We start from the raw sequence: 24,513 nt of genomic DNA on the forward strand, positions 1-24,513 counted from the left end.
CTGGGCAGGGACAGGGATGGACAGTCCGTGCTTTTTGGGAGTACCTGCTCAGTGTTCAGTCCTGTCCTTGCCGAAACCTTGAGCTGTATGTCCAAGTGAGCCTGTTTCCAGTAAAAATAGTCTTGCCTTGGTGTCCTGGGAATGCAACCTCCTCATGAAGTACAAGAGGAACCGAATGTGATTGATGTTGTGCTCTGTGTTTGGGCTGGATGTTTGTCTGCCCCTGTTATTAATGCTTTTTGGGCTGATGTGAGGGGTGCTGGACTAATCTTTAGTGCTCTCCCCCCTCGCATGGCCAAAACCACCGGAGCAAACACGCTCCATGGGCTACACGTTCCTGCTGGAGTGGTCAGTGTGACCTCCTGGTGACTGCTCTTCCCAGCGCTGAAGAGCAAGTCATTTGCATGATGTAATTAAGAGGAGCAATTTGTAATGAACCAAGTGGTCAGAGAGACCCCTTGCAAGAGTCAGGGCATGGCACAGCGGCTCAGGGAAGCTGTTGAGCGGCGTTGGCCACGCAGGACGTGTGAGCTGCTGTGTTGGTGCTGGCTGGGGGAGCCTGTGAAGGCTGGGCTGAGCTCTCCTTGTGGTTCCTGGCCTGCCAGAGGCAGAGCTGTGCCAAAGCCCTGCTGAAATCTGCTGACTGCACCGTGGGAGGGCACCCTTGTAGTCTCCGTGTCTATGTCTTCATCTTCCTTGTTGTGTTTTCAGCAGTTTGTAAAAGTTCATCCTTCAGGTCTTAATACACAATGAAACATTTAATCATTTAAAGTTCATGTTAGGTCTGAAAATGAAAGTAGTCTGGATCCTCCAGAGAAATCTCAGTGACTCCAGACAATATCAATACTAGCTTTTTAAAGCCAAGCTGGCTCTTGGCTGCCCAGGTGACCCTGGGGCATCCCTGCAGCTCTGAGTCAGTGAGGAGACTTCAGTTCCTCTCCAGGTTCTTTCTGGAGCTTTCATTGGGTAGCAAAAATGTCACTCAAAGCCCTCGTTGTTTAGTGAAGTTGTTGCTCTTCAAAGAATGCGTCAGATGAGGTAGCTGTCAAAATATGTGCTTGGTCCTCTTCTGACCTAAAAAGTCTATTTTTTGGTCCCTGATGTCATGAGGCCAAACTTTCTCTCCTCACTGACTTTAGGAAGACAACTGTGATGGTGATACTGCGTTGGATGTGTTGGGAACTACGTAATTAGTGCCTGAAATCAGCACGTAATAGCTCGTCTTCATAAATTTATTTTCCCTTCTGGAAAAAAGTGTTGATATTTTAAGCATTTTAACTGTTCCTGCTTATGTTTTTTCTTCCTTTTATGACATAAAAATTCAGTTTTGTTCATTTTGAGCCTGACTGGAAGGGGAAGTTTGTTTATTTTGGCAGCTTAGTTGTAGATCCGCCAAGAGGAAAATGAAAAACTGTAGCCTGTGGGCATTCTGTGTGTGCTTATCTCCATCCTGCTGGAGGAGGGATAACTGTCTCCTTCATAGGAAAGGAAAACAGTTTGAGGAGAAGCCTCACTTATTTGTATTTTCTCTTTTTGTTTGTTTTTTACTGTAGCAATTCTGCACCACGTCTCTTGCCAGTCGTCGGTGGCACAGACACACCCACAGCTCAGGGTATGTACTTGACAGAAGTTTAAATCGATATATTAAATATTTGTTTTTTCTTCTCCTAATGTTTGGATAATAATTTGAGACTGTATATCTTTGAGTACTAATCTAAGAGTGAATCAGAAAACAATAATAATTCCTGTAGACTCCTTTTTTCGTGTTTTAATTCGACCAAGGGCACACATTCCCACAGCCTGGGCACAGCCGCTGGTACCCTCAGGACTGTGCTCTCACCACAGCCAGGGACAGGCGTTGTCAGGTTGTCCTGCTGTGATCCCAAACACCTCCCAGACTCCATTGGTGCCATCAGTTTCCAGCCAGGACACGTGGAGGATGCAGAGGGAGCCTCTCTGCCACCCCTGATGCTGTGAGACCCCTCAGCTGCAGCCTCCTCTGCACCCGCCTGCCCTGCAGTGACACGGGGCCAGCAGAGCTTGGTCTTGGCAGGTAAGTTAGGGACAGCTAATTCCTGCTCTCATGGGATCTGTGACATCTGGATGGGAGGTACCAGACAGCTTTATGTTACAAATCCCAGGATGCTCGCTCCATTTGCTTTTGCATTATCATCTACTTAACTTGAAACATGTGAAAGATTCATAGTTAGGAACTTTCCACCAAGTTTTATCGCTTTACTCTGTGTGCTGTTTACCACTTGGATATATGGGAATTTTTTCTTAGAAGGGATGATAGACATGTAAAATCCTAATTTTTAGGAGTCGGTACAGGTTCAACTACTAGTCCTTTTTAAAAAAGAGATTCTAGTGAGGCAGAGAGAACAAACTAGGTTGAAAAAGTGAGGGACCGGGGTGCTTTCTGGTAGCTTTTTTAAAGCTTCTTGCTCAAAGGCATCTCCCCTGTCCTCGGAGGACTTGGGTATTGGTTTGATGTCAGTTCTTTCACAAATAAACTCTTTCTGTTATTCTAATCATACACATACGCTGCTAATAAAATTCTTCCTCGGGGTATCTGGGAGGAAAACCGTATTCCTTTGTTTGGGCCGGCCAGCGGCTGCAGCACTCATGGATTAGCAGATGAGAAGCTTATTCCAGAGAAACAGCTTTTTCTGGAAAATTACTTTGACAGAAACCTCTCATTCCAGTGACCAGAATTCACAGGCTTTTGAAGTAATTAGGGGGACTTCAGTAACAAATAAAATACATACAGCAAATCCAACAGGAGACTCGACCATTGCTCTGCAGCCTTCCCTGGCTGTGGGTCCCTCCTGCCCCTAGGGGAGTGGGGTAAATGAAGGGGAAGAGGAGTCACTGCTGGTGCTGAGCAGCCTTTAGTGCTGGGAAAACAAACTCATCCCTCTCTTTTTACGCAGAGCTCTCTTTCTTGGAAGCAGGAACGTGGAGGTGTGGTGGGACAGCAGGCACCAGGGTGGAGCTGTGTGGTTTAACATGTGTCAGTTCCTAAGGATCAGTGCAAGGGGCATTCTGGAGACTGGGTACTATGGTATGGAATGCCACTGGAGTGCTGCACCCGTGTCACCACCTGCTGGTGGCATCACGTGTAGTCCATCCCTGTGGTTGGCACCTGGTGTGTCCCACTGTAGGGCAGACAGGACCACACAATTCCCCAGCTCCAGAAAGGGAAGAAAGCATTTGCATTTTCTTGATATGTCTTTAAATCATTAAAAAGTCTTTGGGGGTGGGAAGGGGAAGGGAAAAGCCTCTCTGGAGAAGTGATGCTTTTGATGACCTTTGCTCTGTGGCTGGTACCCAGCACTGAGCATCACCCCCCTTCTTTTGTGCTAATAACAAACCCACATTGTGGGGTTAAGGCTGCTTTGCTACTGTACATGTGGGCCCGAGGCAGCACCTTCCCTCTGAGTCAGGATTTTCCACTCCCTAATGTGTGGAGGTGATGAAGACTGAGGGTGTGCTGGGATTCTGTGCCAGCTTGGGCAGCCTAAGCTGAAGGAAAAACAGTTTTTCTGGATCTTACTTGGGACTGACCCTAATTATATTTCCTTGTGCTGTCAAAGCGGGTTTCTCTCCCTCCTGCCTCCAATCCTATGGCAACAGGAATCACAGGTCACCATTAAACAGAAACACAATCTGAGGTGTTTGAGCCACATGTGCTGTGGCAACAGCTGGATGGAGTGGGAGTATCCGCATGTGTGCTTTCCTGTAAAAGTTTGGGAAAAATGATGACTCCCAGTGCAGAATTCCTGTGTCAGCCTGGCACCATGGATCATTGGCACTGGGCCGGTGACAGGCAGGGGAAGGTGAGGTGGCATGGGCACATCATGTGGATGTGCCACTGGAGCATCGCCATCCTGATGCTGGAGCCTGCCAGATGCCAGGCCTGTGGGCAGGTGTGGGGGGGGGGATGGTACCAGCACACAGCAGGTGCCCCCCCCCGGCCTCATCCAGGCAGGAATGTGCCCAGCAGATTTCCCCCAAAGGAAACATGAGGAAAACATCTTGTTTTAGAGAGATATTTAATATGTTTTTCATATTTGGAAAGCAGTTAATGTCTGGGAATGTCCTTTTGCTCCCTGGCCAGCATGATTAATATTACTTTTGATCTTTTTTTTGAAAAAAAATTCAGCGTAAAAGTGATTTATCTGCAAGGAAAGCAACAGCAATTATTTACTCTGTATTCATGGTTAAAGTTGGTTTCTTTTAAAAACTGTTTTGGGGAGGGTAAAAGTTCTTAAAAATAAACATGGTTTGAATTATTTTTAGATTAAAATACTTTATGGAAGGAGAGCTGAGTTTTAGTGTTTGAGCAGTAAACCAGGTAGTCAAGACTTTGGGGAAAACACAGATGTAGAAAGGTTTGCAGAAAGTTGTGCTTTCAACTACCTGGAGCTAATTGCACGGAATGGCTGATGAGGATGTTAATGAGAACGCTCCTGGGTCGTGCCCAGTTGGTTGTGCCCAGGTGGGCTGGTTTCGTTTCCTTGCTGTGCTGCCAGCCCTGTGCTGGGCCCGGCTGTCCATGGGCTGTGCTGTGCTGTGGGGGATGTGCCAGCTGGGGGGCACAGGGATTAGGAACGGGACATCACCGGAGCAGGGTCGGATGCTCCCAGAGGTTGCATGTGGGAAAGCGTCACCCACTCAGCTGGTCCTGTAAAGCATTGGTGAAAGGTTCCCTCAGCAGTGCACCATCAGGGGGTTGGTATAGGATTATAATCAATGTGCAGATAACTCAGGATGTGTTTGGAAAACTGCATCAGAGTTATTGTTCAAGCTTTTTTGCCTGTAAAGCCGAAAGCCGGGTCTCAGTGCTGCAGTCTGGCTGGGAACCACGGAACCGTGGAACAGCTCAGGGTCACGGGATGGAGTTTGTGGTGGTTTAATACTTATTATTTTATCGTGGTCCCTTCCAGAGCCAGCAACAGATGGGTTGCCCTGGAGCCAGGGATGGTCCCTCTTTGCAAACCCAGGTCCACTCTAGCACTGAAACCAAGTGGCTCTTGGGGCTGAGCACCACTCGCCCGGTGCATCTGGCTGGGATGCTGCTCGTGTCTTGCTGTGCTAGAGGGGCAGGAGCAAAGCCTGCTTTGGTTGTTCATTTTTTTCAATGTAAGTGTTTAAAGCTTGAGTTATCTTTGGGAGATGCAGTAACTGGTGATCCATCCATAACCCCTGTGAGGGGTTTGGGACACACAAGTGAGAATGGCAAGTGTGGGAGGATGGAAGCACAGCCATTGTCACAGATCCCTCATGGACAGAGGACACGAGCTTTACAGCCAGTGAGGTTCTGGCCCAAGTTTGTCACATGTTTTGTATTAATTTTGTGCTTATTTTTACACATTTTGCTTTTCATAGCTTTTTTTTAGAGAATAGGTGATTCTTGTTTGATATTGTTATAGTTTTATCTTTTGTTTTACAACTAAAAAAGAGAGAGCCCAGAGGTGTCTCCTGGGCAGTCAGAGGCAGTGAGGGTCCAGCTGGGCAGTGACAGGGTCCTGTGGAGTGGGATGTGTTGAGTCTGGATCTTTGCTGGTTCTTCTAATTGCTCTCTGCCTCTGGCTATGCCGTGTCTAATTAAGAGTAACATATTAAAAAAACCAGACTAAGCTATTGAACCCATAATGCATGAGTAAGCTAAAAGGATAACCCCAAGTTATTTCTCTGCTTACAGAAAATAGCCCAGAGTTTTTCATTTTGTATTAAGGCTGTTCTGGTGTGACAGCACATTATGTACCACAGACACGATTTTCAAAGAAAACACCATTTATCCTTCTCATTTGATTAAACTCTGGGATGAGTAACAGAGATTTCCTTTTACTTACACATTCCATTAAGGTCCTACAGATGCGATTTGGGTGAAAATATTGCACTGGTCAGATAATTGTGCAAAATCACCCATGTTATTTTCAGCCTTAAAAGCCCAAAGTGAAGTGTGTCCACCCCAGCTGGGACAGAGACACCTGACAGTGGTTCTGCAGGACTCGTGGAGCAAATCCTATGGAGCAAATTGTGATGGACTTGTTCCCAGTTGGAGCTCTCTGGGCTTCTTCACCCCCGTAGTTACTTGGTAATAGAGAAAATGGTTTGTGCTTTGTATTCCTGTTGATAACCTCACAAAACTTGGCTGCAAAATCCCTTGGGGGAGGTGTTGTTCTGGGTGCATGAGCTCAGGCTTCACCGAAAGAGTTTATCGTTTCCTCTGCCATGACTGATGCAATTGGGGCTTTTTGGTCTTATTAGCACTACGTGACGAAGGGATGTGGCCAGAGAAACACATTTACTGAGCTGACTCACTTCTGTGTATTGAGTAGCCCATGACTCACTCGTGCATCCTTCATCTGCAAGTCTGCTCTGCTGAACATCTGATGGTTTTGATTTGTCTCCTTGGAACTGCCTTGGCACAAGGTTATCCAGGATGATCCTATTGATCAGCAGCTCTTTTGGAAACAAAAAGTTTCCTTGTTGTGGGTGATGTTGCACAGTGCTCTCCAAACTCGACCTTTAGACTATGGCAGAGATGTTTCCTGGCTGAATCATCTTCTCTTTGAGACATCCCCATCACACACCTGATGCCCCTGTGTGGTTGGCCCTTGTTCTCAGTGTGGGATTCACTACCAGAGTATTTTGATTAGTGCAAGTGACTCCTGCAGGGTTACATTTTCTGTGTCAGGATGCTGAGAGTCCAAACCTTCCATCTCGTCCACTTTGATACAGTTGTTTGTTCTTTTAATTGTTAGTGTACAAAACACAACTGCACTCATGAGTTTATGCAGCTAAAACTACCCTGTTCCTAAAGGGAATTTAGATTTCCATTAAATAGCGGAACAGTTGTCTGAAAAGCAGTCCATAAATTTTTGTCCTTCTTCAAGTGTCTCAGGGTTTGGCAACTGGTTCCTCTGATGGTTTTTGTGTGTGTTTTGTTCTGTTTTTTTTTAATTATACTTGTTCCCACTTTTGGGCAGGGCTTCCACTGGTCCCTCCCATGGTGCTTCAACACACAGATGTGACTCATGTGCTTCAAATCCACAGTGAACTAAGAAATATCTTCTTGAGAGTGCTCAGAGTTGTGAACACTGTAAATGAGAGCAGCAACAGCAGAGATATAGGAAACAGATGTTGTGGCTTCCGGCTGGAAATTTAGTGACTGATCTGGCAAAATACTTAAGACTTATTAGATACAAAAAGGTGCTGCAAACCCACACAAACCTGTCAGGCTTGGATGTTGCTGCCTTAGATTATGGTGGTTGCCATTGCTGCCTCACGAGCTGTACAAACATGAAATAGGTTGTGAGACTTTTGTCTTGAATTTGGTCAAAATGTGCTCTTTGTGAGTGGCAAAATGGCGTGAAGGAAATGCCAGTGATATCAGAGAATCATGGAGTGATTTGGAAGGGACCTTAAAGCTCATCCCGTTCCAGCCCCTGCCAGGGGCAGGGACACCTTCCACTAGACCAGAAGCCCCATCCAACCTGGCCTGGAACACTTCCAGGGGTGGAACAGCCACAGCTTCTCTGGACAGCCTGTGTCAGGGCCTCACCACCCTCACAGGGAAGAATTTCTTCCCAATATTCTCTCTAATCCTGCCCTCTAGCAGTGGGAAGCCATCCCACCTTGTCCTGGTGCTCCAGGCCCTTGTAAATAGTCATCTTTCTTGTAGACTCCCTTCAGGCACTCTAAGGGTAGAAGGAGAAGAAAACTTTCCTTACCAGGTGATATAATTGTACCCACCTGGGTTTGCTAAGTCATGGGCAGTTTTTGGGATGCTGAGTTGTGAGCAGTACTTGGTGAATATAAGTGATGTGTTTCAGTGATTTTAAGAACGGTTCTTGCCACTCTGCTTGGGTGTGAAAACAGCCCCTCTGTCACACACACTACCTTTATGGAGTATATAAACAGAGGTTTCATCTGCTTTCCATTTACTGGCACATTTTGTTGTCTTTGCCATGGGCATTTAAAACTGAGATGTTCTAAAGAGCCCTGCATGAAATTTTAAAGAGACTGGACCTTTCATCTGCTCACCAGCAGGACACCAGATAGATGAACAAGAAAGAAAGAGAAATTGTTTTTGAAGCAATAGCAAAAAAAAAATAACAGTAGAAGCAATTATTTTATCAAACGTTTATTTTTTTTCTTGTTTTTTAAAGACCTTTCCTCAGTTGAAGTTGGCTACCTTCTTATGTATGTTTGATTTGTGGTTTTCACAAGGTCCAAATGAAAAATGTCAGTTGGAAGATGTGTATTGTTAATGAGCAATCACAATGGCCCCAGTGATTTCAGAGAATTTTGGTGCTCAGAGGATTGCAAAACTCTCGTTTTCTATGCTCCAAACAGGCACATGTTTCTCTGTCACATCTCACTCTGTTCCTTGACTATGGACAGACCTTTTCAAAGAGTAAGGATGGAGTTAGTCTTTGTTTGTCTTTGTCATGTTCTTGCTTGTAGTGACATAAATCATGTTCCTTACGACACAGAGCTGGACTGTGATCCCTCAGTCCCCCTGTGAGGCCATTAGGCAGTAATCTTCACTGGGGTTACTTTGGCCTGTGAGAAGTTCGGTATCGCCTCGCTGCTTCCAGGTCCTTTTAACTTGCTGCAGTTTTTGATTAGTTCTCCTTCTGTTGAATGATCCCCTGCCTGCTGCTCCTCATCCCGCTGGGAGATGCTCCCCAGGGGTGGTGGAACCTCCGACTGGCCCCCTCACCCGGTTGGAGCGGCACTGACTTGCTACAGACGGGAAGAGTTTGGGTTTTAATTTTGATGGTGTTCTGGTGGGAAGGGAAATAAAGCTCCTCTCCTTGTGTGTTTATTGTATGACATGCTGGGAGCACACTGCAAGTACCAATGGGTTCTCTGAGAATTGATTTGGGCTGGAAAAGAGTTCAAGGAAAAAGCAAAGCCGCCGACTGTGACAGCCCAGAGTCGTGGGGAGGAAAGCTGGGACTGACAGTTGGGCTGGGCTTTACTCCCATGCTGATAAACACCTTCTTCTGGAGGAGCTCTGCTGTCCAGAACATGCAACGCTGAAGACACTGGGCTGATGGCTTATTTAAGGATGAGGAGAACTTGGAGAAATCAAAAATATGAATAAACATATCTTGTGTTCCTCAATTTCAAGTCTATATACCTTGTATTAATTAAATAGGGCAAGTAGGAAGGGGAGGGATTTATACTGCCAGTGAATATTGAAACTGGGATCTTGTTTGAATTAGGATGATGTCTGCTGGGCGAGAGACACCTACAGCCATATATAAGGCCAAAGCTTCCAGCAGTCCATACTGGCTTCCCTGAAAAACATATTTATATCTTCCAGATCAGTAATTAATCACTCAGTAGGATTTTTTGGGACGTGCGTTCACAGAAGATCTTTTTGTACTGCCAGGAACCACAAAGCATGGGCACAATTAAAACACTGATTTAATTTATTACATAGAGGCATGGAATGGGAACGTTTTAAGCGATGTTGACAGACCAGGATTTCAGAACCACCTATTTTTTTTTAAATAGAAAACAAATGCTACTCCTCACAAAAATTAAATTACATTAATAGCAGTTTTCTAATACACTACTAAAAAAGAAATTCAAGTTTTGGCATTAATTAAGATGTGAAGAAGTGGTATAATTTTTAAAGAGAATACATTTCAAAGTTGTCTGTTTGTAAAAAACAAAAAATACTGCCTTTTTTTGAAATGCACTTTAAAAGTATGCGGCTCCTTTGAAAAATTAAAAATAATTGCTGAAAAGTTTTTGTATGCTGATAGTTTCCCTTTAGTTAATCCTGGGAGTCCCCACAGCTCCTCTGGTGCCTTCCTTCACGTGCCATTGTTCATTTCTTGGCCTGACACTTGGAGAAGGGCACTGAAATGGGTGCAGTGAAAATCCACAAAGGTGACTAAAGAAGTGGAAAATTTATCTTATGGTGACAGATTAAAAAAAAAAATCAAGCCTCTTCTGTTATCAGAAAGGCACTAAAGAGGTGGTTGAATGTGGTCAGTAAGTGCCTATACAGGCAAAAGGAATTAGTGAATAGAGAGCTCTTAAAAGTAGCAGAAAAAAGTATAATGAGATTTAGTGAATTGAGTTAAAGGTAGACAAAAATTTGACTAGAAATAATATACGTGTTAATCAGGGAAGGTGATTAATCACTGGAACAACTTAAAGGCCGTTATGGCAGATGATTTTCCAAACCTGCAGCTCAAGTGCAGGTATTGAGCTTTAAACTGGAAGTAATACAGAAAATTCCAGTGGTCTGTTTATGCAAAGTGTCAGATGAAATCATCACATTACCTTGAGTCCTGTGAATTAACAAGGCACTTTTGTTTCTGAATAAACACGACCTCTAATAATTTCCTGCTTCTTGAATAATTCATCAGTCCTCCCAGCCCAGGTTCTTCATGACGTTTTATTCCATCACCGTGAATTGTCTGAGCGGGGATTTCTTCGGTGGTGAATCAAAGTACAGAAAATAAATGATAATGTGATGAACTGTCAGAAAAATATCATAAAAAAATATCCTTGATGTTTCTGCCTTTTCGTGTATCCCTATCTGTTCTTCTCTTAACTCTCCCATGCTTTATGTGGTGGTGGCACCCTGTGTCACACATGGTGTTATGCAGGGCTGGAGTGACACTCCCAGCTCTAATTCTGTTGTCTCCTGTGCTTGTCACAACATTGGCTTGTCTGGTTTATTATGTGGTGTTTACAATACCTGTGTGTGAATGAGCACTGATGGGATAAACCCGTGGAGATGAAGGGTTCCATGTCAATAAACTGCTCACTAACATGTGCTGGTAAAAATCCTCCTCTTGCCAAACTGTGCTGCAGTGCTGAGTGAATCCAGTGAGTGATGGTCACAAAGATGGGACCCCAGAGAGGGGCTGGACTGTCACCCACAGTCAGAGGGGGCCTTTTGGGAGTGACTTTGAAGGTTATCTTGGAATAGCTTTCCAAGTTGACTTTACATTTCAATGCAGAGGAATCAATGGATGGATGGAGAGGTAGTCACAGAAATTAAGTGTGGGTGACCATCTGCATGAGCAGAGGTTTTTGTACAGGAGAACACCTGACCTATTTATTTGTATCATCAAGTGATTATGTGTTGTGCCCAGAGTTCTGTAATGACGATAAACACCCTCGATCTTTGTCTATATCTAAGGAGATCTCCATCAGTCTGGGCCCATAAACAAGATTCACCTGCTGGGAAATTGCTACATGAGATGTATTTTCAGAGGTGCTCAGAACTCAGGATGCAAACCTCCTTCAGAGTGGTGATTCCAGCAACCCAGATTCTGGTATTCATGAGGGGAAATGAGTCACATGCTCTGACCTTCAGCATGCTCACTTTCCACAGGGAGGTCTTGCCAAAGTACCTTTGCTCTAGGAGACGCTTCCATTTGGGATCTACATGGCACTAACCATCCTGGCCAACAGAGATCTCTGTGTCTGTGAGGGATTGGTGACGATGGGATCAGTGAAGGGTTCCTGTTGCATCCCTCCTTATGGTTCTCCGAGCTGTGCCGTGTGTTGCTGGCTGTAATCCAGGTGTGCAGCTCCCGAGGTCGGGCGGTGATGCCGTCCGTGGTGATGGGGGTCTGTGCGTGGCTGCCGTGGTGGGACCATCCTCACTGCCCCTCTGGGCTCGCTCCACATGTCCTTTCTTCACTACATCTGCAGACCGAGACACTGCTAGTTCTTTTAATGCCTGCAAAAATTGCAGTAGTGTTTATTGTATCTATGCTATATATAGCATGAAAACAATTTATTCAGATACTCTCTTCACTTTACTTGCTTGTATTTATTTTCTCTCCTCTTGCTTATATTTATTTCCTCTTCTCTTTCAGATTTTCCCATTTACTTTCCAGTTCCTTCCCTTCCATACATGATTATATTTGAAGTACACAAACCAACCCATGTAACTGAGTGTGTGGTTTTTGTGGCAGAGGATCTATTTGTATTTTGTTCAGATATTATTCCTTTCATATTCTGTTTTCTTCTGCCCAGATACTGACCTGTGTAGATGAGAACCCACGTTCTGCTCCTTTGTGCCTTCTATGTGTAAACTGCACATGAACACATTTATGTAAGTTGAATTAAAATAACCCAGGACTGTGGTAGCTCTGCCCTTACGGTGCCAGCACAGCCAAATCTGACAGGGAGGAATGAATGGATGAAGTAATGACACTTTACTGATCAATCAAATACAATAAAAAAAGAGTAAAAATTTTTTAAAACGATAAAAATAATTGAGTTTTCAGAGCAAATTTGTCTGCAGTTTAAGGCTATTTTAAAATAACACATACAGAGAGCTTTCCACTGGAGTTTGAAGGACTCTTTCATTTCTGACCTGACCAGATACAGTTTAAAATATGTAGGAGAAACCACAAACAGATTTTCAAACCTGTTCCAGGACAAGTGAAATTTCGGTATGATTTACAGGATTCCTGGGGGGATACTTCACAGTGCACGTCTCTGTTTCTTCTGGGACTTTAGAGGCATTTGTTATCCACATTTCCGTGTTTTAAGGAGCAGGTATTATCCCATGTGCTGGTACCAAATGGTTTGGTCCTGGAATGGGAAGAGTTTTATTGCGCTGCTGATGTTGGGGTCGGGAGGCCAGGGGACACCTGTTTGTTTGGCTCTCGGCAGAGCTCTGTCCCCTGACGGCTTTTAGATTTATTCACACACTGGAAATTGCAGATGACAGTTTCTCTGACTTTCTTTTGAGATTCATGGTTTGCAAAGTTTTTTTGCTTAATGAGCTGTTAATTCATAACAGTATTCAGCAGCGATGTAAAATAGCTGTCTGCTGCTTTCCAAGCTGGTTTGCATTGTGCTGGAGTTTGCAATTTTTAAAGGAAAAGGATTTATTTCCTTCTGAGATTTCCTTTTTAGATCTCAAAATTTCCTAAGAAGAAATTTTTAAACTTGGTTGTGGTTAATATTTGCCCAAATGTGTGCAGCATCTGACTGTAAGTAATTTAGTGTGCATTGTTGTGTTTTATAAACGAATTATCTTACAACTAAACCCCCATCCTTAAAGCTACAGTGGTGTCACATGTCCTTCAGGTCCAGCACAGCTCTTTCAGCTCCCTTATGGACTTGCTTGAAAAACTCTTGGATGCTCTGATGCATAAAGCCATGAAACTTCTGCCATGAAACATCTTTTGTCATCTTTTGGAGGAATCCGTCCTCCCCATTCCTGGAAGTGTTCAAGGCCAGGTTGGACAGGGCTTGAAGCACCTGGTCTAGTGGAAGGTGGCTCTGCCCCATGGCAGGGGGTGGAATGGGATGAACTTTAATGTCTCTTCCAACCCAAACCATTCCGTGATTCTGTGATTTTTTTTTTCCTGTATTTTGTTACTGTAGGAGTAAAGTGTACAAATATTATGTTCAAATATTCAATATCAAGCAAAGACTGGCAAAATATTTTATTTCATTTTGCTTCTGAGCAATACTAAACCTCTAACTAATTTCACAATTAGGTTCTGCAGCAGTGTGGAAATAAAACCAAAATGAGCAATTAACACTCAAAGAAAGCACCAGTTTGGTACCTGGTGAGGGTGGAGGGTGAACACTTGGGTGCTGGAGGCTTGAGGATCATATTCTCACCCAGTGCCTGGAAAAGAACCAGTGGATGCCACAAGCAGGGAATGCTGGGACGCCGCAATCCCCACACGTGCAGCAGGTGCCCGAGCCAGCCCTGTCTCCAGCTCAGTTTTTCTGGCAGCTGGAGAAGGAGTAACAGGGAAGTGGCGGCCGTACCTGCGGGGTCCTGCTGCCACCGGCACGGGAGGGCACCCGCACCCCCAGGGCACAGCAGGGGAGCAGGATCAGACATCAAAGGTGGATATAAATAGGAAAGAAGCCAGAGATAAAAAGGACCATAAGGCTGGAACAGTCCACGGAGATATTCCATGTTTATAGCAGGGTCTGGGGGAATAATGGGTGTTTATAAATGAGTTCAAGGGGATAATGTGTATTGAAATACGAGTCCAGAGGGAGAGTACGTATTCAAAAACTATCTACTGTATATGGCATAATAATCCCAGTATTTCATAAACTCGTAGGAAAGTATTAAATAAAAATAAATTACAAATGTCTGTGGCTTGATTGCAAATCATTTCAGAGCAAAGGGAAAGAAAGTCCTTTGCAAAATGTGGAAACCATCTTGTGTTAAACAGCACCAGAAAAAAAACCTAATTGTAAAAAGTAAATGTCAGTTACAGTTATTACAGTGGCCATGTTGTTTCCAATAACAATTTGGCATTTTATTTAGTCTGTAACAATCTACAATTTAAATTTAAAATAAAGATTTTTCTTTTATTTCCCTCTGAAGTTGTGTGCCAAGCACAGCAGAGCAGAATGTAACATCTGTTGATGATTAAAACAAGCTTTCCTATGGGCCCTGAATACAAAGTAAACATGGATTTTATCCATAGTCAACAGCATTTACAAATGTAAAGGGAGGAAGCTACTGAGTTTTTGAAGAATGAGCTGTGAGAGAGGAAATATAAGACCGGGGACGGCAGATGGCGATAATTAGTTCCATATCGTGAAAGGCTTCTATTAAAAAATAAAGAGGACAGAGTCCTGGATTATGCTGCTGGTTTATTAAAGGCCCTTTCTTTGCCATCAGCCCCTTTGCGCGCCAGTCCGGGCCGGGCACAGCTGTGTCCGTGGCGCTGGCGGCTGGCACCGAGCGCGGCCACTCCAAAGACACATTTTCCGAGCTTTTCCCCATGTAGGGCTATAAACGCTTTGCTGGCAGGAGGCAAAATTTGGGAGGAATTTATTATGTGGACCTATAGGCTAGTAATCCTGCATTTTAGTCTGGTTTAATTTAGATTTAGGGGCAGGGTATCAGACGTTGAAGGCTACTGAACCTCGGTGACACCCCTGGTCTCCTGCTTTTGCCCTGCTCAGTCACACGGTGCGTGGTCGCACCTCGGGGCTCAGCTCTGCTCACTAAGAGCTGCTGTGTTTTATCCCATTCCAAGGGACTGTGCCTCTAGTCCTGTGTTTCTTGTATGGTCTATGTGTTGTTACAAATCTGAGTTTCACCATATTGCCCCATCCCTGGAAATGTTCAAGGCCAGGTTGGACAGGGCTTGAAGCAACCTGGGATGGTGGAAGGTGTCCCTGCCCATGGCAGGGGGTGGAATGAGGTGGGCTTTAAGGTCCCTGCCAACCCAAACCATTCTGGGATTAAAGAACTAATTATTACTGCTGGAACCATTTAATTTCATAGGGCTTTACTCAGCCTGTTTGCCTGGTTTTGTCTTGCTTTGTTTTTTTTTTCCCCAGTATACTCAGAGTACATGAAGTGAAGTGGCAAAATGAAATTCCAGTTTGCTGAGATTTACCTGCTTCCCAGGGAAAGGACAGCCCTCCTCCAGCTCCCAGGGCATGAGCCAGCCCCAAGCTTGCACAAGAGTTTTTTGACTCTTCTTTCCAATCTGGGCTGGGTTTGGTTTGCAACAAAAGCCTCTTTTTTCTTCTTTTTTTTTTTTCCTGAAAGTATTTTGTAGTGTTCCAGTTCATATGTTATTTTGGAATTCATTTCAGTTTTTAATTGCAATTTCTTCTTTCCTCACTTCCATCCTTCTTCAATTTTCTTTCCAACTGGAAGCTGTTGTAGCTGAGCTCTCAGCACAGGCAGCCGTGGAAGTGCCTTTGTAGCCCTGCACAAACACACTGAGTGTTAATCTGGCGCTCCCTCACTTTTTTTTCTTTCCCTTCCGTCATTTTATAATTACCCGAGGTGGTAACAGCTCTTAAGAGCCTCGTCTGTCACCCTGGAACCAAATGCTTTTCATTGAAAATTAAGGAGAGGCTTCAAAAGTTTGAGTTCTTTCAGCAGTGAAATATAACAGTCCTCCAGTAGAAAGAGTATTTTGATGCTGGATCCCATTACAGCGGGTGCTGTCGGATGTTGGTGCACTTTTGTGGTTAGGAGGGAACTAAAGCCTGGAGGCCTGTGCTGCTCTCTCGCTGCTGCTCGCCTGGAGAAGGCTCCGTGTGAATTGCAGGGGCTTTGTTGAAGTGGGCACCGATCCCACCTGGAAGAAAAGGTGTTATGAAGGCAGAGCTCCTGGCCCTGCTCTTCTCCCAAGTGTCAATGGAACTGTCTCCTCACATGGTCAGTCTGGACATAGGAACTGTCACAGCAACAGCGGGGAGGGGTCAGGACTGCATGGAAATGGAGGCAATTTGTCGTGATGATACCAAAAACATGCACTATAATTAAGATACTGGGTAGAAATTCTTTCCAGTGAGGGTGGTGAGGCCCTGGCACAGATTGCCCAAAGAAGCTGTGGCTGCCCCATCCCTGGAAGTGCTCAAGGCCACGCTGGAGCAACCTGGTCTAGTGGAAGGTGTCACTGCCCATGGCAGGGACTGGAACAGAATGAGCTTTAATGTCCTTTCCAACCCAAACCATTCCACGATTCTAATTTAAATTTAAAATGCAAAAAGAAAAACTGCATGGAATTCAAAATTACTTTAAAATTGCTGAAAGAATGTATGGGAAGAGTTTTAGGCAAAATAAAACTAGCTCAAACCAAAATAAGTGTCCAGATCTGCTGAGACATATGTTTTGGGCAGAGTTTTCCTAAACTCGTAGCTTTAGCAAAGTCTTCAGGTAACAGATTTTGTACTTAAATGTCCAACTTCAAAGAGAAATGACAGCAGAAGCAGCCTTGCTTTTATTTTTAATTAAAAATTCAAAAGCATTACCTGAGTGGACCCCAAAAGTTAAAAAGCAGAAGGCAAATAAAATGTTATGTCTTTTAATGTCTTTGAAGTTGAATCTTACAGTTGCTGGATCTCGTTATCTGGGGGGCTTGTGCCTGTTTGGGGGTGGGTGTCCTGTGTCAGGCTGGCAGTAGGGGGGGGGGTGAAGTGGTGGAGTTTGCAGAGGCAGGTTGGAGTTTTTTTTTTAATTATTATTAAGTAATTTACAAATAGACTGGCAATAGTGAGTGCAGTGAAAGTGCCACGGTTGAAATGACTTTATGACCTTGCAGCATCAGAAAATGCTCTTAAATAAGAAAATCCACCCAAAACTCAGCCCTTGCCTACTCTTCTCTCCCTTTGGAAAGAGCATGGTGAGCGTGGTACCTGCTCTTGGTGTGTGCAGGGACCCCGGCTTCCTCCCAGCTTTCCCTGTGTTCCAGGCAGTAATGGCTTTGGAGGCCCAGACGAGTACTGGAGCCCTTCCAGGAGCTGCTTATCCTTCCTGTGCTGCCCCACTGGCGAGGCTGCAGAGCCGGGTGCTGGCCCAGGCCTCTCCATGCCGTTATGGAGTGCTAAGAGAGGGCCACCAGGCTCGCTCCGTCTTTCCTTCCAAATAAGCAGCTTAATCATTCTCTGTTTGTAATTAAAGTTTTGTGTCGGTCACATGTGTTGTAAATCTGTGCAAGGAGAACTTATTTAACTAATAAAAATTAGCCTCAAGTTGGGTTTACCTGAGCAACTGGGAGGATACATCAGCTCCAGTCTCCTCTGAGCGAGCGTAAAGCCGCTGCTCCTCCGGAAGCTGGCGCAGGAGTGAGCCAAGGACTGGCCTCAGCCCCTTTAATAAAAGCCATTATTTCAGCTTCTGCACAATTTGGAGTCCAGCCATAACGTGGGATGGGAACACCTTGTAACACTTAAAGATGAGCCCCTGCTTTCAGTGGATCGAGGCCAAACTTCCGTTTGGCTTTCTTGTTTTCTCCGCAGAATTGGCTGTGGTGGCGTTTCTGTCCAAGGGGCGGCTGAGACAGTAGCAGTGGCTGTGAGAGTGTCTCCACCATCATGTGTTCTTTGGGGGGAGAGGCTTTCCTACTGCCATTAGGTGATAATACTCGAATTTTATTGGACTTTGCCATGTTTTTCTGTCAGTGGTGTGACACAGGACTCCAAGGTCTACTTGAGTCTGGAATAGGTTGCCCAGAGAGGATGTGGAGTCTCCCTCATTGGAGAGATTCCAGAGCCCTCTGGACACAATCCTGTGCCATGAGCTCTAGGATGACCTTGCTAGAGCAGGGAGGTTGGACCAGGTGACTCACTGTGGTCCCTTTCAACCTGACCCATCCTGTGATTCTGTGAAAGGGTCAGCTTAAGTCAAGGGTGGGATTTGTTGCCCTTAAACCAACGGGAAGTAGCTGGCTGTGGTAGCGAAGGTCTGGTTGGGCTGTGATAACCCGTGTGCTGCCTGGTGGCCATATCTCAGCCCCTGCACTGCTGACAGTCACCTGCTGTCACTGGTCATCTGGTGCCAGGGCAGGGAAAGCCTCGGGAGGGCTTTGCTGCATGGGGCAGCCCTGTTTGCCCAAAGGCTCTGACTCAGAGTCAGTCAATTGAAACAACACTGTGAAACCTAAAAAAAAAAATCAATGTTTGCTCAACAAGACTCTGTAGAAAACATTTGTGACTTGAGTTAATTTTATTCCCATCCTCTAATATTTTATTGATCAAATTCTGTATTAACTTCCATGACTTTCTGCTGAGGATTGATGTCAGGTTAAGTAACCTGTAGTTACAAGTCCCACTTGCTCTGGGTGAATGTGGAGATAATCTGCAGCTTTTCTAGTGTTCTGTGATTTCCCTGCTCTGGTAACTTTTCTCTGTTCCTATTGACAGATGAGGGATCTCTCCTAGCAACTCTCTTACGATGCAGGAGCACAGGGCACCCAGAGGCTGTTAGATTTTAGATTGTTTATTACTCCCTGTGCCTAGAAATCCTCAGAGTGGTTCGTTGGCTTCATCTGATTTGAGTGTGCTGGTTGAGTCTTTCCTAACAAAATGTTTATTGACCACTCCTGCCCTGTCTGCTCCTTTATTAATAATATAATCATCTCCACCCAATAATTAACCAGTTCTTGGAATTTCTTTTGGTCCTTCTATGCTGAACACACTCCTCCTTTCTGTCCAGAGTCTGGGCAGCCCAGACTTTGACATCTGCCTTCTGTCAGTGACCAACACCTCAAAACATCAACAACTGTATTAATTCCTGTTTCTTTTCCCTTATTGTAACACAAAGTTGGTCTGGAGCTCTCACTAGAAAAGGCACTTTTGAGATGCTGGCATTCCATAGAGCAGGTATTTGTGGAGGCTTGTCCCTGCCCCCCTCCAGGGTCTTCTCACTCTCCTCAAGGTGTTTGGTAGCCTGAGATTGGACATCTCCAAAGGTCTTATGAAAAGGGCAATAGTCACGAGCTCTTCCCTTAAGCCACCTGCCATAAGACTAAAGTTTATTTCTGCCAATAGAGATTTCTTGTGGTTGAGGCCAAGCTGGGACAGACTGCTGGGAAACAGAGAGTACTCACTTCCTTCTGCTCCATGTTCAAACAAAACTCCTACAATCTTGTGTTCACTACTCCTGCAGTCAATGCAGAGTCTCCAGAACAAATATAGGATCACTTGCCAAAAAACTGCCTTATAGCAACTTAAAGCTCCTCAGCCATTGACAGGTTTTGAGGGTGTGCTGTTTCTGTAACTCAGCTGGGCTGTGCAGCAGCTGGAACAGGGACACAGGCATGGGCTCTCCCTTGGGCTGAGTTTTGGAACAAATTGTCAAGACGACCATTTCCCTTTGGAGGACTTTTTCCCACTACAGTAAAATGTCCACCTTTAGGTTGCTCTGAAGTTTTCTCTTTGAATGTTTAAAAGATAACACAGAACTATCACAGTCTGAAATTGGAGGGTTCAATGTGCAATGTGCTGGCTTCCTTCAGATCTGGACAAAGCCCATGGGCACGGCTCTGGGCAGGGTGTGTGTATCTCCTGCATGGGGAAGATTGCTGGGCTTAGCTGCAAACAGGGGACTTGATTGGCTTTCCACCAGCACCTCAGAGTTCCCTGAGTGCTCTTTGGTGGGGAAAAGATGCTGCTGTGATAAAACTGAGAGGTAGGTTCAAAGCAGCCCCATAGATGTGGGGGTTGTAGCTAAGGGCTGTGACCTCACCCGAGTCCTATCCCAGCATTTTTTATGAGACTGATACAGAATTCATTAGGTGATTGCAGGAGATATGGCAGGAAAAGTCATGTTTGCTTCATGTGCCTTCCCAACTTTCAAACAATTCCCAACAGCAACAGTGGGAACAGAGTCGGGTCAGTCTTTAGAAGGTGGCCCAGGCACTGATAATTATCCCTGTGCTGGGGATTGGAGCTTGTAGCCTCATAAGAAATACAGATAATTGAGTTCTTTGAAGGTCACTCCCAGATCTTCACCTTGGAATAAGTTGCCCAAGGAGGTGGTGGAGTCACCGTCTCTGGAAGTGTTCAGGAGCCATCTGGATTTGGCACTTGGGGATATAGTTTAGGGGTGGTTATGGTGGTGTTGGTGTGATGATTGGACTTAATCTCAAAGGTCTCTTCCAGCTCTGATGATTCTGTGTGGTTCTGTGAAGGCAGCAGATTCCCTGGGGTGGGTTTGAGTGGGTCTGCCCATGGACTCATGTCTGAAGAGTGAATTGTGGTGGGACAGGTGGCAGCTCTGCCTGCCAAACAGAAAACTCAATAAAAGAGTAGAGACTAAGAACAGCCATATAGGCAAAACATTGAATATTGTGGGGGTGGGTTATCACTGCCACGTGGCTGGTCCTGGGTTAATTCTATGCATATTCTTTAATCATGGCATCACAGAATAGTTTGGGTGGGAAGAGACCTTAAAGCCCATCTCATTCCACTCCCTGTCATGGGCAGGGACACCTTCCACTATCCCAGGTTGCTCCAAGCCCCATCCAACCTGGCCTTGAATACTTCCAGGGATGGGGCAGCCACAGCTTCTCTGGGCAACAACTTCTTAATAACTTTTAATAACTTGAGAGATGAAGGAAACCTCATCAGACTAACTCTGGAGAATGATGAGTTGTGAGGGGTTTTATACAGGTACAATATCAGGTTATTTATAGAAGTTAGGAAAGGGGGAAAATGAAATTCAGCCTTGAAAAATACAGATGATGTAGCTGCCTGCGTATGAAAGTACTAATCCATCACAGGCACGTTCCAGGGGAAAGGACTCGAGCGCCAGCGATGCTCAGAGACGTTTCAGGGTAACAACAGACACCGAGTGAGACAAGAGTTTGGAGTATCATGTAGGAAAAATGAACAGTTTGGGGTTGCCTGCACTAAACCATCATGGCAAAGAGCAGGAAAATCATAGTGACCCCCCTAGTGCCCCGTGGCTGCATCTGGGAAAATCGTGCTCCATACTGGCAACACGTCAGTGGCTCTCTGCTCACAAACTGGAACAAGTTCACAGAAAAGCAACAAAGAGAACTGGGGACCTGGAAGAATTGATTTATGAGAAGAGATTAAGAGAGGTCAATTGTTGCAGCCTGGCTCCACAGTGACTAAGCAGCCACATAAGCATGCAAGGATGCCCTCGGCTGTAAGCAGCCATGGGGTCTGGGATCCAGCAGGATGCCCACCTTACCAACCCAAGGTGAGGGGCTGAATTTAACAAGAGACATTTTTAGACAATGGTAGGAGAAAAGCAACCAATAATGAAATCTTTAAAACTAAGCAAAAGTCTCTCAAAGACAGGAGAAAACTCAGCTTTTAGGGAGTTTTAAAACAGCAGATTACAGAGTACAGTGAAATGCTGGATCTCGCTAAGATGTCTACAACCATTTGATGTCCTCACCATTCCCAAATGCCAAAAGTGCAGAGATTCCTGGAGGCACCTCATAGCACACAGATTCTTTGGTATTATATAGGTGCAACCTTAACATTTTTATCTTGAGAAACCTGTATGTGGATATGGATGAAAACTTCCTCTGGAGCTCTCGGGGTCCGCACGGAGGTCACGCCTTCACTCCCCACTGCAGCACCTGCCTCCTTGGTCCTTAAGATGTTTCAACTGTAATTTTGCATCCCAGGCCCAGATGCTGGGCAGTGTCACCACCCTGTCTGTGCAATAATTCCCAGAGAGGTCACAAACGTGGTCAGCCTGTTGGGAGGGTGTTGCTGTGGGGCAGCTGGGGAGGTTTCTGTTGGATTTTCCTCCCCAGGAGGTTTCTGTTGGACTTGACCCGTCACAGGCAATGAGGCTGCAGAGGTAAATGCTGCACATCTGGCAGCCTGCTCTGGGCTGGCCTGGAGTTGTCTGGTGTAAAATAAAGCCAAATGCTCATAAACTTACAAGGCTGCATTGATAAAACACTGATATCAAGATTTATTAATGTGTTTTTTGCTCAGCCCTGCCCTCGATGCTCCTGACAGGTAAATCAGGCACAGCAGGGCCGGGGTGGCTCCAAGGCACCACTGCAGCAGCTCATGGGTGACAACAGCATTTACAGCACAGACTCTGGCATGGGACCTGGTTCATCACTCTTCCACTTATTGTTTTGGAGTATCTCTATGATAAACAGGTGGGAAAACGTCTCCAGGGAGTGCAGCAAACTCCCAAGTGATGAGACGGAAACAGTGATGAAAGTGTTTTCTGCACTTGCTTCATTTCAGGCTGTGAGCTGTTAACACAGTGCTGTGATACATAATGAACGAGTTTCCTTTTCCAGTAAAGGAGAAGCCAGAGGCATCCCAGAACAAAGTGCTAATACCAAGTCTGCCTTAAGACACTGCCTCAGTGTGGGTAGCCCCTGTGGGGTGCAGCTCTGTGCTGCCCTGCTCTGCAGCATCAGGCTCTACACCAGTGGCTTCTGTGTCCCTAACCTGTTCTGGCATGTGCAATGAATGAAACCACCCATTCAGAGGTGAGCTTGGGAATGAGAGAGGAAAGGGGTATTTGAGATGGAGGTCAAAGCACAGGGCCTTTTGCACATGTGGATCCTTTACCCAGCCCTCAGGGGTGGCCCTCAGAAGTTACCCTGAACATCCTCAGGCCTGGTTCAGGGGCCACTGGGCACTTCTAAAAGGAGGAGTTGTGCCGAGTGTCTCTAAGCAGGAGCAGCTGACCCGACTGGCACAAACCTGGGCACATCCCAGTGGGAGGGGCTGTGCCAGGCACTCCAGGGTGGTTCCTGCCATCAGGCAGCAGGTTCCCCCTGGCACTGAGTGTGTGTCCAGGTGATGCCTGGGGACAGCTCTGCTCTGTGCCCTGGCAGGTGACCTGGCTTTGCTTTGATAACGTGCACCTTTGGGGGCTGGTGTTCTTCCCTGTTCCGGAGCAGCCTGACGGTCCGTCGTGCACAGGCCCTGCTTTGTTCAAGTATTCATTCTTTGCTTGAATTATTTATTTATTCATTTTTCCCCTTTCATTTTTCCTTCTGTCTTTCCCCTGCTGGTGCCAGATGAATTCCTGTTTCTCCAGCAGCTCAGCAGGGCGGGGATTAATATGGCTGGAGCACGGCTGCAGCCGTGTTGGGCAGAGGAGTGACGTCCTGGAAAAAGAAAACAAAAAGGAAAAGGAAAGTATCCAGCAGTTAGAAACGGGGGAAAAACTCTGTGTGCCTCTTGTTCCTCTTCACAGCAGACCTGTTCCCAGCATCTCCAAGCCCCTCAGAAAGGAAAATATAATGCAAATCTTTAACAGAAAGATAAAACTGAGAGTGCAAATATTGACTTGTATTAAAAGAAACTGCGAGCTCTGAACCCCAAATAGTGCAAACTTTGAGAGCTTGGCTGAGGTTGCCAATGATGAGCCTGTTCTCACAGCTCTGGTTGTTCTGAGCAGCGGGATGCGGGAGGAAGCGTCTCCTTTCGTGTTGTCCTCCTGCTAATGGCATGATGAATTCTGATTACTCTGCAGTTGCATCCCAACACCGTGGAAGGCTGCGGTAACTATTTGGGACATCAGTTTTCCTTCTGCCAACTTTCAGGAGCATTTTATCGGATTAATATTCAATAAAACCCCCTTAACATTAAAAAAATGCTTAGTCCCCCAATTGTTATTAAATTCTTTTCCTGTGCCATAATGCGGCTGCTTTGATGTAAAGTCCTGCAGTTTCTGGAAGGAGCCGGTGTGATTACGCTAATGTGCAGTGCTCTTTCTGCTATTCCTATAGGGAAAATAAACCCCACATTAGTTCCATATTAGTACCTGACTTGGAGAAGTTAAAAAGTGCCAGAAAAAGGTTAACCAGAGTCAAGTACACATAAGAGAGCTGTGATTATTAGTGTTAGGGGAGCCATTTGAAAAAAACATTTCTGCTTTTACAGAAGAATTTATTGGTGTCTTTGCTTCTGGCTGCTTTATGCATTTTAATAAAGCAGTAGCAGCAATACCAGGGGGGGAGTTGGTTGTGCCTGGTCCAAAGAAAGACTTTCTCTGTGCGATATTGCCCCTGTCCCCAGCCCAGGGCTGCCTTCTGTGTGGGGGGAGCCAGGGATGAGCCCACCATCCAGCACTGCCCAGGAGTCACATTCCTGAATGCTGGCTCTGGGCAGGCTCTCCCACTTGCCAGCACACGGCCGGGATCCATTTGCAGAGCCAGTGAAACGAAGGCAATAATTGCTTTTGTGTGTTAAAAGTTACATCCAACCTACCAGCAGCTTTGGCAATTTCCCTACCAAATGTCTGGGATTATTTGGAAA

General features: G+C 45.5%; 1 protein-coding gene across 5 annotated transcripts in view; it reads left to right on the plus strand.

The window, feature by feature from the left end:
- Positions 1–24,513, plus strand: part of ZFHX3 (zinc finger homeobox 3) — a 513,502-nt gene that overhangs the window by 10,395 nt on the left and 478,594 nt on the right. For all 5 annotated transcript variants that reach the window (XM_051805544.1, XM_051805548.1, XM_051805543.1 and 2 more), the window contains one exon: positions 1,554–1,612. The gene's annotated coding sequence lies outside the window, so the exon portion shown is untranslated. The remainder of the gene's footprint in view (positions 1–1,553; positions 1,613–24,513) is intronic.

Source organism: Manacus candei, unplaced genomic scaffold (assembly GCF_025592945.1).
Source record: "Manacus candei isolate 608988 ecotype Guabito, Panama unplaced genomic scaffold, ASM2559294v1 h1tg000065l, whole genome shotgun sequence".
NCBI classification, from domain to species: Eukaryota; Metazoa; Chordata; class Aves; order Passeriformes; family Pipridae; genus Manacus; species Manacus candei.